We start from the raw sequence: 17,496 nt of genomic DNA on the forward strand, positions 1-17,496 counted from the left end.
CTGCGCCTCGCACTCTGCGCCTCGCACTCTGCGCCTCGCACTCTGCGCCTCGCACTCTGCGCCTCGCACTCTGCGCCTCGCACTCTGCGCCTCGCACTCTGCGCCTCGCACTCTGCGCCTCGCACTCTGCGCCTCGCACTCTGCGCCTCGCACTCTGCGCCTCGCACTCTGCGCCTCGCACTCTGCGCCTCGCACTCTGCGCCTCGCACTCTGCGCCTCGCACTCTGCGCCTCGCACTCTGCGCCTCGCACTCTGCGCCTCGCACTCTGCGCCTCGCACTCTGCGCCTCGCACTCTGCGCCTCGCACTCTGCGCCTCGCACTCTGCGCCTCGCACTCTGCGCCTCGCACTCTGCGCCTCGCACTCTGCGCCTCGCACTCTGCGCCTCGCACTCTGCGCCTCGCACTCTGCGCCTCGCACTCTGCGCCTCGCACTCTGCGCCTCGCACTCTGCGCCTCGCACTCTGCGCCTCGCACTCTGCGCCTCGCACTCTGCGCCTCGCACTCTGCGCCTCGCACTCTGCGCCTCGCACTCTGCGCCTCGCACTCTGCGCCTCGCACTCTGCGCCTCGCACTCTGCGCCTCGCACTCTGCGCCTCGCACTCTGCGCCTCGCACTCTGCGCCTCGCACTCTGCGCCTCGCACTCTGCGCCTCGCACTCTGCGCCTCGCACTCTGCGCCTCGCACTCTGCGCCTCGCACTCTGCGCCTCGCACTCTGCGCCTCGCACTCTGCGCCTCGCACTCTGCGCCTCGCACTCTGCGCCTCGCACTCTGCGCCTCGCACTCTGCGCCTCGCACTCTGCGCCTCGCACTCTGCGCCTCGCACTCTGCGCCTCGCACTCTGCGCCTCGCACTCTGCGCCTCGCACTCTGCGCCTCGCACTCTGCGCCTCGCACTCTGCGCCTCGCACTCTGCGCCTCGCACTCTGCGCCTCGCACTCTGCGCCTCGCACTCTGCGCCTCGCACTCTGCGCCTCGCACTCTGCGCCTCGCACTCTGCGCCTCGCACTCTGCGCCTCGCACTCTGCGCCTCGCACTCTGCGCCTCGCACTCTGCGCCTCGCACTCTGCGCCTCGCACTCTGCGCCTCGCACTCTGCGCCTCGCACTCTGCGCCTCGCACTCTGCGCCTCGCACTCTGCGCCTCGCACTCTGCGCCTCGCACTCTGCGCCTCGCACTCTGCGCCTCGCACTCTGCGCCTCGCACTCTGCGCCTCGCACTCTGCGCCTCGCACTCTGCGCCTCGCACTCTGCGCCTCGCACTCTGCGCCTCGCACTCTGCGCCTCGCACTCTGCGCCTCGCACTCTGCGCCTCGCACTCTGCGCCTCGCACTCTGCGCCTCGCACTCTGCGCCTCGCACTCTGCGCCTCGCACTCTGCGCCTCGCACTCTGCGCCTCGCACTCTGCGCCTCGCACTCTGCGCCTCGCACTCTGCGCCTCGCACTCTGCGCCTCGCACTCTGCGCCTCGCACTCTGCGCCTCGCACTCTGCGCCTCGCACTCTGCGCCTCGCACTCTGCGCCTCGCACTCTGCGCCTCGCACTCTGCGCCTCGCACTCTGCGCCTCGCACTCTGCGCCTCGCACTCTGCGCCTCGCACTCTGCGCCTCGCACTCTGCGCCTCGCACTCTGCGCCTCGCACTCTGCGCCTCGCACTCTGCGCCTCGCACTCTGCGCCTCGCACTCTGCGCCTCGCACTCTGCGCCTCGCACTCTGCGCCTCGCACTCTGCGCCTCGCACTCTGCGCCTCGCACTCTGCGCCTCGCACTCTGCGCCTCGCACTCTGCGCCTCGCACTCTGCGCCTCGCACTCTGCGCCTCGCACTCTGCGCCTCGCACTCTGCGCCTCGCACTCTGCGCCTCGCACTCTGCGCCTCGCACTCTGCGCCTCGCACTCTGCGCCTCGCACTCTGCGCCTCGCACTCTGCGCCTCGCACTCTGCGCCTCGCACTCTGCGCCTCGCACTCTGCGCCCTCGCACTCTGCGCCTCGCACTCTGCGCCTCGCACTCTGCGCCTCGCACTCTGCGCCTCGCACTCTGCGCCTCGCACTCTGCGCCTCGCACTCTGCGCCTCGCACTCTGCGCCTCGCACTCTGCGCCTCGCACTCTGCGCCTCGCACTCTGCGCCTCGCAGTCAAAGGACTCTTACCTGTGATAGCTGAGACTCGGGTTCATAGAGCTTGGGACGAAGTGCAATTCTCTTTAAGGTGCTGGACCTGTTCAGGAAGCAGTCCCCAGCTGAGACCCAGGCCTGAAGGGAAGATGACAGACTTTCCTCATGCTGCTTTTGGCCTGCATCTTGTGAAAACAGTGTTTCTTTTATGAACAACAGCACATTCTCACGATTTCCACTTAGTCAAAGTAGCAATCTTTCCACCAGTATCCATCCCAACCTCTTTCTACTTACCACAAGGCCAAATCTGCATTCACATTAAGGCACCTTGTTCACACAGCCCGTTTGTCAATCTTCCAAATACTTAAGAACCTTCTTCAACGTCAGGCTGACCTGTGTGCACTTGGGCTTGTGAGGCCTTTTTTTTGTTTGTTTTTTTTTCTTCCAGTGCTTGGAAGGGAGCTTAGAATCCACCTAAGTAATTTCACAGAAAACAGACAAGGTGAAGGAAGTACTCAAACTCCTCAGCAGTAACAACCACAGAACCCAGGAACACTTACCTGCTGTCTCCTGAACTCCAGTCACTTCCAAAGTGCTTCGCAGTGAAAGAGTGCCACCAGGGTTTTTCTGAAGAAGGCACCACCAACGTAACTAGCTCATAGAGTCTCTAAAACTATTTCACAGAGAGGGCAGAAAACATGAAGGAAAAGCAGCCTAGTAGGGAACACGGAGACCAATTCACCACGAGAGAAAAACACCCTAGGCTACCCAAGCCTCAGTCTCCCCTGGGGAGGCAATTCCCCCCACAAGTCCTCAGGCTTCCTATATAGCAAAGGTCAAATGACCCACACCTGGCAGGTTTCACTTAACAAGGGTGGAGCCAAGAGACCTTGTGGAATAAGCTCGTCTACCTGGCTTCAAAGTTTTAAGGTCTATTGCTCCTTATTGCTAGTAGAAATAACCTGACAAGGGGCTTAGTGGTTACAGCTGACCTAATGAATTAACTACAAAAGGTGCACAAGGGTCATATTTCTGTTAGTCATTCTGTGAGCAAAATTAGTACAGAGCCTGTTAAAAAAAATCAATACAAATAAATAAAAGAAATGAATAAAAAAGAAAATGACCTTAAAGGCAAACTTGCCATCGTAGATTTTCATCTGTCTAGTCATGACAGATAAAGAATTTAGCAATCAGAATTCCTTTTCTTGATATTAATGTTATTTACATTTTCTTCTCTGAGATCCCTTCTTTATGCAGGACTTTTCTAAATCTAGCCCCGTGACCTCTGACTACACTATTTCTAGAATCATAGAATATCCTGAGCTGGAAGGGACCCATAAGGATCATCACGTCCAACTCCTGGCACCGCACAGGTCTACCCAAAAGTTTAGACCACGTGACTAAGTGCACGGTCCAATTGCTTCTTAAATTCAGACAGGCTTGGTGCAGTGACTAGTTCCCTGGGGAGCCTGTTCCGGTGTGCGACCACCCTCCTCTCGGTGAAGAACCTCTTGCTGACGTCCAGCCTAAACCTTCCCTGCCTCAGCTTAACACCGTTCCCGTGGGTCCTATCACTGGTGATTACGGAGAATAGGTCAGCACCTGCCTCTGCACTCCCCCACGCGAGGAAGCTGTATGCTGCAATGAGGTCCCCCCTCAGCCTCCCCTTCCCCAGGCTGAAGAGGCCCAGTGACCTCAGCCGCTCCTCATCCGGCTTCCCCTCTAGGCCCTTCACCATCTTCGTCGCCCTCCTCTCGACACTCTCCAGCAGTTTAATGTCCTTCTTGTACTGTGCTGCCCAGAACTTCATGCAGTACTCGAAGTGAGGCCGCACCAGCGCAGAGTAGAGCGGGACAATCACTTCCCTCGATCGACCAGCAATGCCGTGCTTGATGCACCCCAGGATATGGTTGGCCCCCCTGGCTGCCAGGGCACACTGCTGGCTCATGTTCAACTTGCTGTCAACCACCGCCCCCGGATCCCTCTCTGCGGGGCTGCTCTCCAGCTTCTCGTCACCCAGTCGGTACGAATAGCCAGGGTTGCCCTGTCCCAGGTGCAGGACCCGGCACTTGCTCTTGTTAATCTTCATGCGGTTGGTGATCACCCAGCTCTCGAATCTGCCCGGATCTCTCTGCAAGGCCTTTCCACCCTCATCTGAGTCTACAACTCCTCCAAGTTTGGTGCCATCAGCAAATTTGCTCAAAACACCTTCTAGTCCTACATCTAATATTGAGGGAAAGGCTGTGGATGTGGTCTACCTTGACTTCAGCAAGGCTTTTGACACCGTTTCCCACAGCATTCTCCTCAAGAAACTGGCTGCTCTTGGCTTGGACTGGCACATGCTTTGTTGGGTTAAAAACTGGCTGGATAGCCAGGCCCAAAGAGTCGTGGTAAACGGAGTCAAATCCAGCTGGAGGCCGATCACTAGTGGTGTTCCCCAGGGCTTGGTGCTGGGGCTGGTCCTCTTTAATACCTTTATCGATGATCTGGATGAGGGCATTGAGTGCATCCTCAGTAAGTTTGCAGATGACACCAAGTTAGGTGTGTGTGTCGATCTGCTCGAGGGTAGGACGGCTCTGCAGGAGGATCTGGATAGGCTGGACCAATGGGCTGAGGTCAACTGCATGAAGTTCAACAAGGCCAAGTGCCGGGTCCTGCACCTGGGGCGCAATAACCCCAAGCAGAGCTACAGACTGAGAGAGGAATGGTTGGAAAGCTGCCAGGTGGAAAAGGACCTGGGAGTGATGGTGGATAGTCGGCTGAATATGAGCCAGCAGTGTGCTCAGGTGGCCAAGAAGGCCAACAGCATCCTGGCTTGTATAAGAAGCAGTGTGGCCAGCAGGGCTAGGGAGGTGATCGTCCCCCTGTACTCGGCTCTGGTGAGGCCGCACCTCGAGTACTGTGTTCAGTTTTGGGCCCCTCGCTACAAGAAGGACATCGAGGTGCTTGAGTGAGTCCAGAGAAGGGCAATGAAGCTGGTGAGGGGTCTGGAGAACAAGTCCTACGAGGAGCGGCCGAGGGAGCTGGGCTTGTTCAGCCTGGAAAAGAGAAGGCTCAGGGGCAACCTTATCGCTCTCTACAGGTACCTTAAAGGAGGCTGTGGCGAGGTGGGGGTTGGTCTATTTTTCCACGTGCCAGGTGACAGGATGAGGAGAAATGGCCTAAAGTTGTGCCAGGGGAGGTTTAGGTTGGATAATATGAAGAACTTCTTTACTGAAAGGGTTGTTAGGCATTGGAATGGGCTGCCCAGGGAAGTGGTGGAGTCACCATCCCTGGAGGTCTTTAAAAGACGTTTAGATGTAGAGCTTAGGGATATGGTTTAGTGGGGACTGTTAGTGTTAGGCCAGAGGTTGGACTCGGTGATCTTGGAGGTCTCTTCCAACCTAGATAATTCTGTGTTTCTGTTGCAGTCTCCCAGCTCAGAGACAACCACCTATTAGTCTGGCGCAACGGATTTGTGTGTTCCTTGCACTAGCTGTTCCTTCACCTCCTCTTCACGTACAAGGACACGCGTCTCTTTCACGCTCCTTCAGGAGTAAACAAGCCAGGAGAGATTTAAGCCTCTTTCTCCAGGTCAGTAAGATCCCTGCCTTTGGTTTCATTGAGAATTCAGGCCCTAACAACTCAAGTATCTTCTGGACGGTGTTTCTTCTGGGTAGGATAATTTCATTTCCCTTTTGAAGACTTACAGAGATGTAGTAACAAAAGCAAAAGCAGAAAACGGTACCTGAGGCACAGGCTACTTTTCAGCCTGCAGCAGACTATAGGTATGATATCAAAGGATGATATCATACCTATATCATACATCTTGTTATCATATCAGGAAACGTAGAATACTGCCTGTTGCTTCTCAGGTTTTAAGTTTTCCCTTAAAAGGTGTGTGCAAAGGTGTAATCAGCTGTTTGAGTACAATTCTCACGTGTACATGAACATTTTCCTCTCCCCTTCCCAACTTGGAATGCAACAGTTTTCATCATACTGTTATAAATTCTGAGTCAACTCAGTTTTATGAGATTTATTTATGGGGTTAATAAAAGGCAAGTAAAGAGCGCTGGGTGCGCGGGGGGGTCTGGGCTCCTCCAACACGCACACACGTTACATCAGGCGGCAGCTTTTTCTGCTCCTAGGCTAATACATGTGCATTACTACTTCTGGAAAAGGCAGGGTTATTATAATTAGTTCCCGGACTCCAAACCCTCCCACTGGCGCATGCGTATCAGTCCCCAGTGGTCCCTCTGGGGGTCTCTCGTGCTGAAGGCTCATAGTCTTCCTCCCAGGCTTTGTCCTTGTCCCCAAAATCAGGACTGGGCAAGTAGGGTGCAAGTGTGTTGGGGAGCAAGCTCTCTGGCTGGTTACCAGGGCTTTAAACTAGGTTTGATGGGGGAAGGGAAAGGAGCTAAAGGTGACAGAGAAGGGCTGGGGGAAGTCCTCACTGCTGTTATGAATGGCTCAGTCTTCAAAATAGGACTATAATCAAAGTTCACAATTTATTAAAGGAATAGAGGTAAGCAAACAGCGCTGGGTGCGCCAGGAGACTCTGCTCCACCCAGACGCACACCAGTTACATCAAGCAGCTGATTATTATGCTCCTAGGCTAATACATATTCATTACTGCTTCTAAAACAACCAGGGTTATTATAATTAGTTTCTGGAATCCAAACCCTCCTACTGGAGCTTGCGTATCAGTCCCCAGTGGTCCCTCTGGGGGGGTCTCTCGTGCTGAAGGCTCATAGTCTTCCTCCCTCTTGTCCTTCTCTTTTGTCCAACTTGGCTGTATGTCAGAGACTCGTGCAGCGCCCCCTGCAAGCTTTGTCTTTTAGTCGTTCTTCAGCTTCCCCCGTCTCCTTAGTCTCCTGGCCAGGTACCAGAGACTTGCGTAGTGTCCCATGCAATAGTCATAATAGTTAGCAGCTATTCTGACCCCCCCCCAGATATCAGAGACTTCAAGGAAAAGCCTACAAACTACATTTCCCTTCAAGCTCTCTATTGACAGGAATTGCTAAAACATTCCTTCGCAAGGTACAAGAACTATATACATAAACCACTCTGTTTTTCTTAGACACATGGTTATACAAGGGTCTGTAGGACAGAAGGCCACATTCATCATACCTTGCGGCCCTAGCATTGTTCCATATTGACGTGAATCAGATGAACGCATTTCACAACCCCCCATCTCCTTTTTCATGGCATTGATTCGTGTTTTCCTTTCCAATCAAGTCAATGCTTGCCCAATTGATACCAATTTTGGATCTTTGTTTTTATTATCATCAGGCAATGGGTTTTCTCTTTCCCTGGTTCTGGGTCAACAGGTACCACAAATGTTTGCATTCTTTTTATAACCGAGTGCATTAGTCTGGTAATACAAGGTGTTAAACATGGAATTATTAACAATCCTCCACATATCCCCAGTACAACCATCCTTATTTTAGCAAGCCAATCACCACCCATAAAGCCCCCTCCCATCATCCTCTTAGATCAATTCCATTCCAAATTTGAGCTGGGACATGCAATTTTCTTCATTTCTTTTACAAGTTTATTTACAACTTTTCTTTCTGTTGTGGTTTAACCCAGCGGGCAGCTAATCAACACACGCCTGTTCGCTCACCTCCCCCCCTCCTTCTCTGGGATGGGAGAGAGAAACGGGAAAGTGAAGCCTGTGAGTTGAGATAAAGACAAGAAAATAATAATAATGACAATAATGAAGATAATAGTACTACTAGTAATAACGTGTACGAAACAAGTGATGCACAGTGCAATTGCTCACCACCCGCTGTCCGATGCCCAGCCTAACCCCGAGCAGTCCAGCCCTCCTCCCAGTTCTTGCATCCCCAGCTTGCCTGCTGGCAGGAGAGAGTGAGAAGCTGAAACGTCCTTGGCTTGGTGTAAGCACTGCTCTGCAACAATTAAAACATCAGCATATTATTAGCACTCTTCTCATCCTAAGCCAGAACATAGCATTCTACCAGCTACTAGGAAGAAGCACCCTCACCAGCAATCTCTAAACAGCAATTACTAAAGTTAAGTTTTCCACAGACTTCTCCTTCTTGTGCTAGCAAATAATCCAAAGCTACGCTATTTTGATACAAAGCAGTTCTCATCTTAGTATTTTGCTTTGCAATTAATCCAAGTGCATCTCCGGTTTTATTTACAACTATTTCTATTACAGCTTGTAACCTAATTATTCTATTAAGTATATATATTGGGGTCCTATAGCCCCAGCATCCATCTTCTGCCCACATAGCTGGATCATGATAAGCAAACATCTTCAATCAAGGGGTTGGGCCCATTTTCAGGGTCGATTTGGGCTTGTGTTCCTGTTCAGCCTGTCAGGGTGATCCAGCTCCTGGAAAACGAATCACAATTTTATATGCTTTTTTTTTTAAAAAACAAACAAACAAACAAAAAAAAAACAAAAAAAAAGTTCTTATGTTATTTTCTTGGGACAACACGACCTTAGTGTGGGAGAAATCTGGTCGAGGCCCTCTCACTCAGCAGTCAATACCCATAGGGGTTGCCTCCCTCGGTAGACCATACACACCACAGTGGAGGGTCCTGCCCCGGTCTTGCCTTCTCCCTTTTCTCCCCTTACGCTTGTGCCCTTTATTTGGCATCCTTAATTCATGCAGAGCCTCATTGCCAGAATATTAGTTCTTCTGTAGCTTGAGTTTCAGTGCCCCAGGAGCGGACACAACCCTCCAAGTTTCAGTAGTTACTGGTCCTTTTATTCTGGATGCGTGGGTCCAACCCCTTTCTGCTGTGAGGTAGTAAGGAAAACAAGGTACGATCCCTCCCGTCGGGGGTTCAGTGATTCTTCCCTCCAGGTGTTTATTAAGACCTTGTCTCCTGGTTGTATTTTACAAACGGCAAATCCTCAAGGTGGTGTTTGAGCCATCATTCCAATTTCTCTTAGCTCTTGTAGTCTCCTTCCAATAGTAATTATACATTTCTGGATGCTACGATCCTCAACTACATTGTTCCCTAGAGTCATCCCTTGAGAATAAGGCATACCATATAACATTTCATATGGTGATAATTCAGCCTCACTGTGTGGTTTAGTTCTTATGTTTAAAAGTGCCAATGGTAAGCATCTCATCCAGGGCATTTGTGTCTCGATGGTTAATTTAGCCAATTGTTGTTTTATTGTTTGATTCAGTCTTTCTACTTTCCCTGAACTTTGTGGGTGCTACAGAGTACAGTATTCCCACTGAATACCTAATGATTGACATAATAGTTTTATTATTGTAGAAGTAAGGTGTGTGCCCTGATCAGAATCAATGTACTGGATTATCCCATATCTAGGTATCAGGTGTTCTAATAGAATTTTTACCACCATTTGTGCTGTAGCTCGTGCTACGGGATAAGCTTCTACCCATTGTGTTAAATGATCTACTATTACCAATAGATCTTTTATCCTCCCTACCTTAGGCAGTTCAGTTAAATCAACTTGTACTCTCTCAAAAGGCCTATAAGCTGTTTTTTCTCCCTCCCGTGGCTGCTTGTCAAAACACTTTCTTATTTATCTTCTGACAAGTTAAGCAACTTTGTACAATTTACTTTGCTATTTCAAAATCCCAATGCAACCAAATTGTTTAAGTAAATGATCACTTAACGCCTTTGTACCCCAATGTGTTTGTGCATGTAAACGTCCCAATATTTGCTTCGCATAAGCTTTTGGCAATATCTCTTGCCTGTCTGGCAGTGTCCATTTTCCCTGTTCTAACTTAGCCCCTACTTTTCTCCAGTTTTGTTTGCTTTGTTTTGTTTTCCATTGCATTTCAGAGTCGGTCCAAAAATTCCACAGGGGTTTCTTTTGGATCTTGTTGGAACAGATTCTCAATTCCCAATTTAACCAGATTTTGGTACTTACCGTTCGTTATTTCCAGGGTGACTATAGTCTCTTCAGGAAACTGTTCAGAAAACAGCTGTTTTACTTAAGTCCAACTTGGCTGTATGTCAGAGACTTGTGCAGCGTCCCCTGCAAGCTTTGTCTTTTAGTCGTTCTTCAGCTTCCCCCGTCTCCTTAGTCTCCTGACCAGATAATATGCATGTCCCATGCAATAGTCATAATAAATAGTCATAATAGTTAGCAGCTATTCTGAACCTCCCCCCCCCCCCCCCCCCCCCCCCCCCCCCCAGGTATCAGAGACTTCAAGGAAAAGCCTACACACTACATTTCCCTTCAAGCTCTCTATTGACACGAATTGCTAAAACATCCCTTTGCAAGGTACAAGAACTCTATACATTAACCACTCTGTTTTTCTTAGACTTGTGGTTATACAAGGGTCTGTAGGACAGAAGGTCACATTCATTATACCATGTGGCCTTAGCATTGTTCCATATTGACACGAATCAGATGAACACGTTTCACACTACTGCCACTGTTGAAGACAGGGAAAAACTTCTGAGCTCTTCCATAGGATTGTCTGAGCGCTCCTCAGAGAAGGTAGCGTTCCCAATCCCCTGTCCAGTATCTTCTTCTTGCATCCCCCCGGGGTAACTGTACCTGCTACTTCCCTAAAGTGGCTGTACACCAGTGCACCGAGCATGGGAAATAAACAGTTAAGACCTTATTTAATACAACTCATGAACCGACAGAGGGAGCTCCGAGCAAAAGGTTTGGTAGCACAACGCCCTCCGTTAGGCATAGCAATTCATAAGATACAATCTGGGGACAAGGTTCTAATTAAGATTTGGAAAGAGACTTCTTTAACACCACGATGGGAAGGTCCCTGTGTTGTTTTGCTTACCACAGAAACAGCTATTCGAACTGCGGAGAAAGGATGGACGCATGCCAGCCGCGTGGAAGGACCGATCCATGAAGAAAAGTGGGAAGCAGCCCCGGGTTCTGATGACTTGAAGCTGACACTGAAATGGACTCAATAAGTATTGTGTATTATCTGTGTATCATGGGAGGGGAGAAAGCCCTGTTTAATCAAAAGCAGGTGCAGACAATTTAACAGCCATCTAGCAAATTCCCCTGAAGAACACTCCTGCTGCCGAGAAGAATTCATACCTTGTAGCTCGTTGCAACTGAACTGACAAGCGCGGCAGAGAAGTGAAACAGTGAGGAACTGAGTGAGGCTGAACAAGGTCCATTAAAACACCCCGGGAAAAATGGGCTTCGACCACCTCCTACGATAAATAAGAGTCAATATCATAATTCTGGTGAGTTATGGATCTGCGCATCCACACCAGCCCTTTAAGTGGAGCTTAATCCAGTGGGAGGCCCAGACCATCATGCAACAAATAACCACAGCAGGTGCTCCTAGTTTCCACGCCCCATTATGCACTCTGACACAGACGATGCTGTGCCAGAACCACTTGGGATTCTATTTTTGCCCTGCTTCCAAACCAGGATGGGGATATTGCAACTATCCCAACTCCTATTATTGTGCTTATTGGGGCTGTGAAACAATTGCTTTGGATTGGAGCCTGGGAGCTGGGAAAGACCGGTTCATAACAGTAGGATATGGACCACACATCTGCAAACATTTCGGCAGTAATGGACATAGCATGCAGCTCGGATTCAGGCGTAGTCCAGGATATTCTGGGAATTGTAGCTTTTTGTATATGAACATAACAAACCCATATGATTCTGGCTGGGTTCTGGGAAAAACATGAGGTGTAAGACATTATGAAGATGGAACTGATAGAGGAGGACTAATATCAATAAAAAAGGAGGATGCTGATAAACCCCAGGTAGTGGGGCCAAACAAGGTGTTGTCACAGAATGATCAGAAGACCCAGCCCACAAAGAATACAAAAGCGCCAACGCTCAAAAACAAGGTGTTTTCAGAGAATGATCAGAAAATCCAGCCCACAAAGAATATAATAGCGTCAACTCACAATAGTTCTGCAGGCTCAGAGAGAGCTGATAGGACAGAAACAGATACCATACTTGAGAACAATATATGGGGGGTCATGGTGAAAGAAGTCTTCAAGCTCCCCAACCCAAATCAAATTTTTAACCCTGAAGCACTTACCTGCCAGCTTCTGAATTTGACTCACTGACGAACAACTTCACAGGGAAGTAACACCACCTGGGTTTTCCTGTTCTGAGTAGTCACCGCCGATGTTACTAGCTCATAGATTCTCCAAAACTATTTCTCAGAGATGCTAGAAAACACGAAGAAAAAGCAGTCTGTTTTGGAACACTGAGTCCATTTCACCAGGACAGTAGAAAAGCACCCTAAGTAACCTGAGCCTCAAACTCCTCTGGAGTGGCAATTCTTCCCATAACTCCTCATGCTTCCTATATAGCAAAGGTCAAATGATCCCCACTTGGCAGATTTCACTTCACATGTGTGGAGTCATGAGACCTTGTGGAATAGGCTCATCAACCTCGTTTCAATGTTTAAGGTTCAATTGCTCCTTATTGCTAACAGAAATAACCTGATAAGGGGCTTAGTGGTTAGAGTTGACCTAATGAATTAAATACAGAAAGCATGTAAGGGTCATATTTCTGCTAGTCATTCTGTGAGGAAAATGAGTACAGAGCCTGTTAAAATAAGATAAATCAACATAAAGAGAAGAAATAAATAAAAGAAAAGAAAATGACTTAAAAGGCAAAATTGCTGTGAGGAATGTTTTAACTACTCATGAAGTGTCAATAAGAGAGCTATTTGTGTTTGTATGTTCTTTCTTTGAAGTCTCTGATGTCTGGGGGTTTCAGAACAACTGCTAACAACTAGTGACTGTTATGGCTTCTGAATGGGACACAATGCAAGCCCCTGATATCTGGCCAGGTTGCCAGGAGATTAAGGAGAAGAAAGAAAGAAGCTGAAGGACGGCTAGGAGACAAAACTTGCAGGGGACGCTGTGTAAGCTTTTGACATGCTACCAAGGATTACAAAGGGGAAGGACAAGAAAAAAACATGAGAGGAAGACTATGAGCCTTCAGCATGAAAGACCCCCAGAGACCCCCAGGGGGACCACTGGAGACTGATGTGCATGCTCCAGTAGGAGGGATTGGATCCCAGAAGCTAATTATAATAACCTGTTTTGTTTTGTTTTAGGAGTAGTAATGAATATGTATTAGCCTAGGAGCATAAAAATCAGCTACTTGATGTAACTGGTGTGCATCTGGGTAGAGCGGAGACTCCCGATGCACCCAGCGTTGTTTGCTTACTTCTATTCTTTTAATAAATTATAACCTTTGATTATAATCCTGTTTTGGGACTGAGCAATTTGGGGGCTCATCCGGGATGGTTTTTGGTTCCTGGATTTTAATCTAGGAGAGGCACCCCACCGTATGGTGGCTCCTGTCTGGAACCAATACCATCTTGAACCTGAATAAAGGTAAGCAAAGAATTTGATTTTTTTTTTTTTTGAGCTCCCTTTCTGGGTGCAGCATTGTTGTTTTTTTGCCCGTAATTCTGCACATGAAGATCCGGACAAAGACGACGGAGTTGTAAGTGTTTAAGGCATATACCGTTCGGTTGGGTGGGGTTTGGTTGCCTGTGTGTGTGTGTGAGAGTGTAACTGAGACTTCCAAAGTCAGTGTGGAGGTCTTCTCGTTTTCTCACCGGGGTTCCAATCTCCTGTGGGGGACTTGGCCAGTGAAGGGAGTGATTCCTATAGGGTTCGTGGGTGGGTGATAGGTCCTAAACCCCCTGCAAGACACTCTAAGGTAACCAAGGGCTGTGGGAATTGCCATAAGTAAAATTCCTAGATGGGTCAGACAGAATTGAAGACCAAGGACCAGAAGGAAGGGAGCGAAATACCAGACATACCACCAGAAAGTCCATTAGGAATAAAGATTGGAAATTGGAACAATAGGGGCCCCAGAAAAGGAAAAAGTAAATTAAAAATGGTTCAGTATCGTATGATAGAATGGCCAAAGAAGCCTTTAAGACCACATGTTTTCTGGCCTGCTTTTGGATCTTTTGAAGACTGGATTTGCCAGGCTTTAAATATATATGTTAATTCAAAAAAAACCTTTTTGCCAGGAAGAAAGTGATTATGCAGAATTATGGATTAGGACTTCACGTCCAGCCTCAATATTTACACTAAAAACAAATGAGAATTCTGGAGAAGAGGAAAAACAGGAGAAAGAAAAAATGATGAATAGGAGCTATTGGATAATTTACCACCTCCATGTCCTAATAATACACGCCCGGCAGCTCCCTTTCCAGTAATATCTCCAGCAGTGCCACCATTGTCCCTGCCTCCACCACTAACAGCACCGGAATTAGATTTGCCTCCAGTTGCATGTACAAGAAGTAGGACTGCCATATCCGAAGAAGCTTCTCTATATCCATTAAGAGAAGTACCCCTCAGAGGCAATCAGGGAGGCATTGAGTTCATGGCAGTCCCCTAAAATACCACAGATGTAAGGAATTTTAGGAAAGAAATGGGAATCCTATTAAATGACCCTCCTCGGAGTAGCTGAAAAATGGGACCAATTCCTAGGTCCTAATACTTACACCTGGGAAGAAATACAGTCCATTTTAAGAATCTTATTTACTGCTGAGGAAAGGGGAATGATCAGGCAAGCTGGAATGAGAATTTGGGAAAGACAAAAATCAAGCAGGACCACCAGGAGACCAAAAATGACCAAATGTGGATCCCCAACAACCCCAGGGAAGACAAAACATGAGAGATTTGAGAAAAATGATCATACAAGGAATAAGAGAAGTGGTTCCACGAGGACAAAACATTAATAAAGCATTTAATGAACAACAAGGAAAAGATGAATCTCCAACAGAATGGTTGGAGAGATTAAAGAAAAGCCTTCAAATGTATTCAGGAATTGATCCAAATACAGCAATTGGAACTGCACTCCTTAGAGCACAATTCGTAGCTAAATCCTGGGGGGACATAAGAATGAAGTTAGAAAAGCTAGAAAATTGGCAAGAGAGAGAATTAGAAGAATTACTTAGAGAAGCACAGAAAGTATATGTTAGAAGAGATGAGGAAAAACAAAAAGCAAAAGCCAAGATCTTTGTAGCAGCAGTAAGAGAAAGTCAGAAAAAGACCTTGTCCGTGGAGAGGAGAAAAAATACAGAAGAAACCCCTAGGGGTCAGCCTTGTCAAGGGAATTCAACGATTCCCGTCTGTTACTATTGCAACAGGAAGGGACATGTTCAGAGGAACTGTCGTAAGCGGGAACGAGATGAGAAAATGTTCAAAGAAGAATAGGGGTGTCAGGGGCTATATCTTCTGGGGACTTCAACATCAACAGAGCCCTTGATAAAATTATTAATTGGTCCCCATAAAGAGGAAGTTCTATTTTTAGTAGACACGGGAGCTGAAAAATCCACTATTCAAAAGTCTCCCAAAAGGAATAGAAGAAGGGAAGAGTTACACGTCTGTAATAGGGACAAAAGGAGAGCCCTTTAAGGTTCCTGTTTTGAAAAATGTAGAAATGGAAACAGATAAAAAAAAATCTGTCTTAATGATTTACTTTTGCTCCCTGAAGCAGAGTACAATTTACTAGGAAGGGATTTGATTTTAAAATTAAACTTAAGCAAAGTCAAGGGGACAAACTGCAGATTAAATTATACACTTTAACACAAAAAGATGAAGAAATCATTAACCCTTCAGTGTGATATAAGGAAGGGGAAATTGGAAAAATGAAAATGGACCCCATAAATGTTCAAATAATGGATCCACATCATCCAATTAGAGTTAAACAATACCCTATACCAATGGAGGGTCGAAGGGGATTAAAACCCATAGTTGATAGACTTCTGGAAAAAGGAACTCTAGAACCATGTATGTCACCTCATAATACACCCATCCTCCCTGTAAAGAAATCGGATGGGTCATACAGAATGGTACAGGATCTGAGAGCTGTAAATCAGCAAACAATCACTAAATTCTCTGTGGTAGCAAATCCTTACACTTTGCTAAGTCATGTCTCTCCCAAATATACTTGGTATAGCGTAATAGATCTGAAAGATGCCTTTTGAGCCTGTCCTTTGGATGAAAAATCCAGAGATTATTTTGCTTTCGAGTGGGAGGACCCAGAAACGGGACAAAAATAACAATTAAGGTGAACTGTGCTACTACAAGGGTTTACAGAGTCACCAAATCTATTTGGACAAACTTTGGAAAAAGTTTTACAAGATTTTAAATTACCCGGGGAGGTAAAATTATTGCAATATATGGATGATCTATTAATAGCAGGAGAGACTGAAGAGGGAACCTGAGAAGCTACTATTAATTTGTTAAATTTCCTGGGAGAAAAGGGATTAAAGGTGTCTTGATCAAAATTACAATTTGTGGAACAGGAAGTAAAATACTTAGGACATTGGTTAAGTAGGGGAAAAAAAGAAGCTAGATCCTGACAGGGTATCTGGGATCCTATCCTTAAGACCCCCACAAACTAAAAAGGAAATCCAGCAAATATTGGGATTATTAGGATATTGTAGACCATGGCTTGAAAGCTACAGTGAAAAAGTTAAATTCTTATATGAGAAATTAATTAATAATCAACTTAAGTAGTCTATAGAAAATGATCAAAAATTTGAAGAAATAGAAAAAGCATTAATACAAGCACTTGTATTGAGCCTTCCAGATCTGGAAAAACCTTTTTATCTCTTTGTGGACACATCAAACCAGACAGCATATGGAGTTCTTACTCAGGACTGGGCAGGAATTAAGAAACCCGTGGGGTATTGTTCTAAATTACTTGATCCAGTAAGTAGAGGGTGGCCTGCTTGTCTCCAAGCTTTGGTTGCTACAGCATTGTTAATAGAAGAAGTTAGAAAGATTACTTTTAATGCTCCCTTAAAAGTGTATACTCCACACAATGTCAGAAGTGTCTTACAACAGAAAGCGGAAAAATGGTTAACAGACAGCCGGATCCTAAAGTATGAAGCTATACTAATTGACTCCCCTGACTTAGAACTAAGGGTAACTTCTGCTCAGAGCCCAGCACAATTTTTGTTCAGAAAACCATCAGAGGAATTACAACATAACTGTTTAGAGGTAATTGAGACCCAGACTAAAGTAAGACCCGATTTAAGAGATGCTGAATTAGAGAAGGGAGAAGCACTATTCATAGATGGCTCCTCCTGAATAGTAGAGGGAAAAAGAAAATCAGGATATGCCATAATTAATAAACACCTGGAACCTGTGGAATCAGGACCCTTGAGTCCATCATGGTCAGCTCAGGCTTGTGAGCTGTATGCCCTATACAGGGCTCTGGAACTATTAAAGGGGAAAGTGGAACTATATATACAGATTCTAAATATGCATATGGGGTGGTTCATACCTTTGGGAAAATTTGGGAGGAAAGAGGTTTAATACTCAAGGGAGGAATCTTATACATCAAGAATTAATAAATAATAAAAACTTTTAAGGCATTAAGAGAACCAAAAGAAATAGCAGTGGTATATGTAAAAGGACACCAAAAAGGATTAGAATACCACACTAGGGGAAAT

The sequence above is a fragment of the Aythya fuligula genome, chromosome 3 (genome assembly GCF_009819795.1).
Source record: "Aythya fuligula isolate bAytFul2 chromosome 3, bAytFul2.pri, whole genome shotgun sequence".
NCBI lineage: Eukaryota > Metazoa > Chordata > Aves > Anseriformes > Anatidae > Aythya > Aythya fuligula.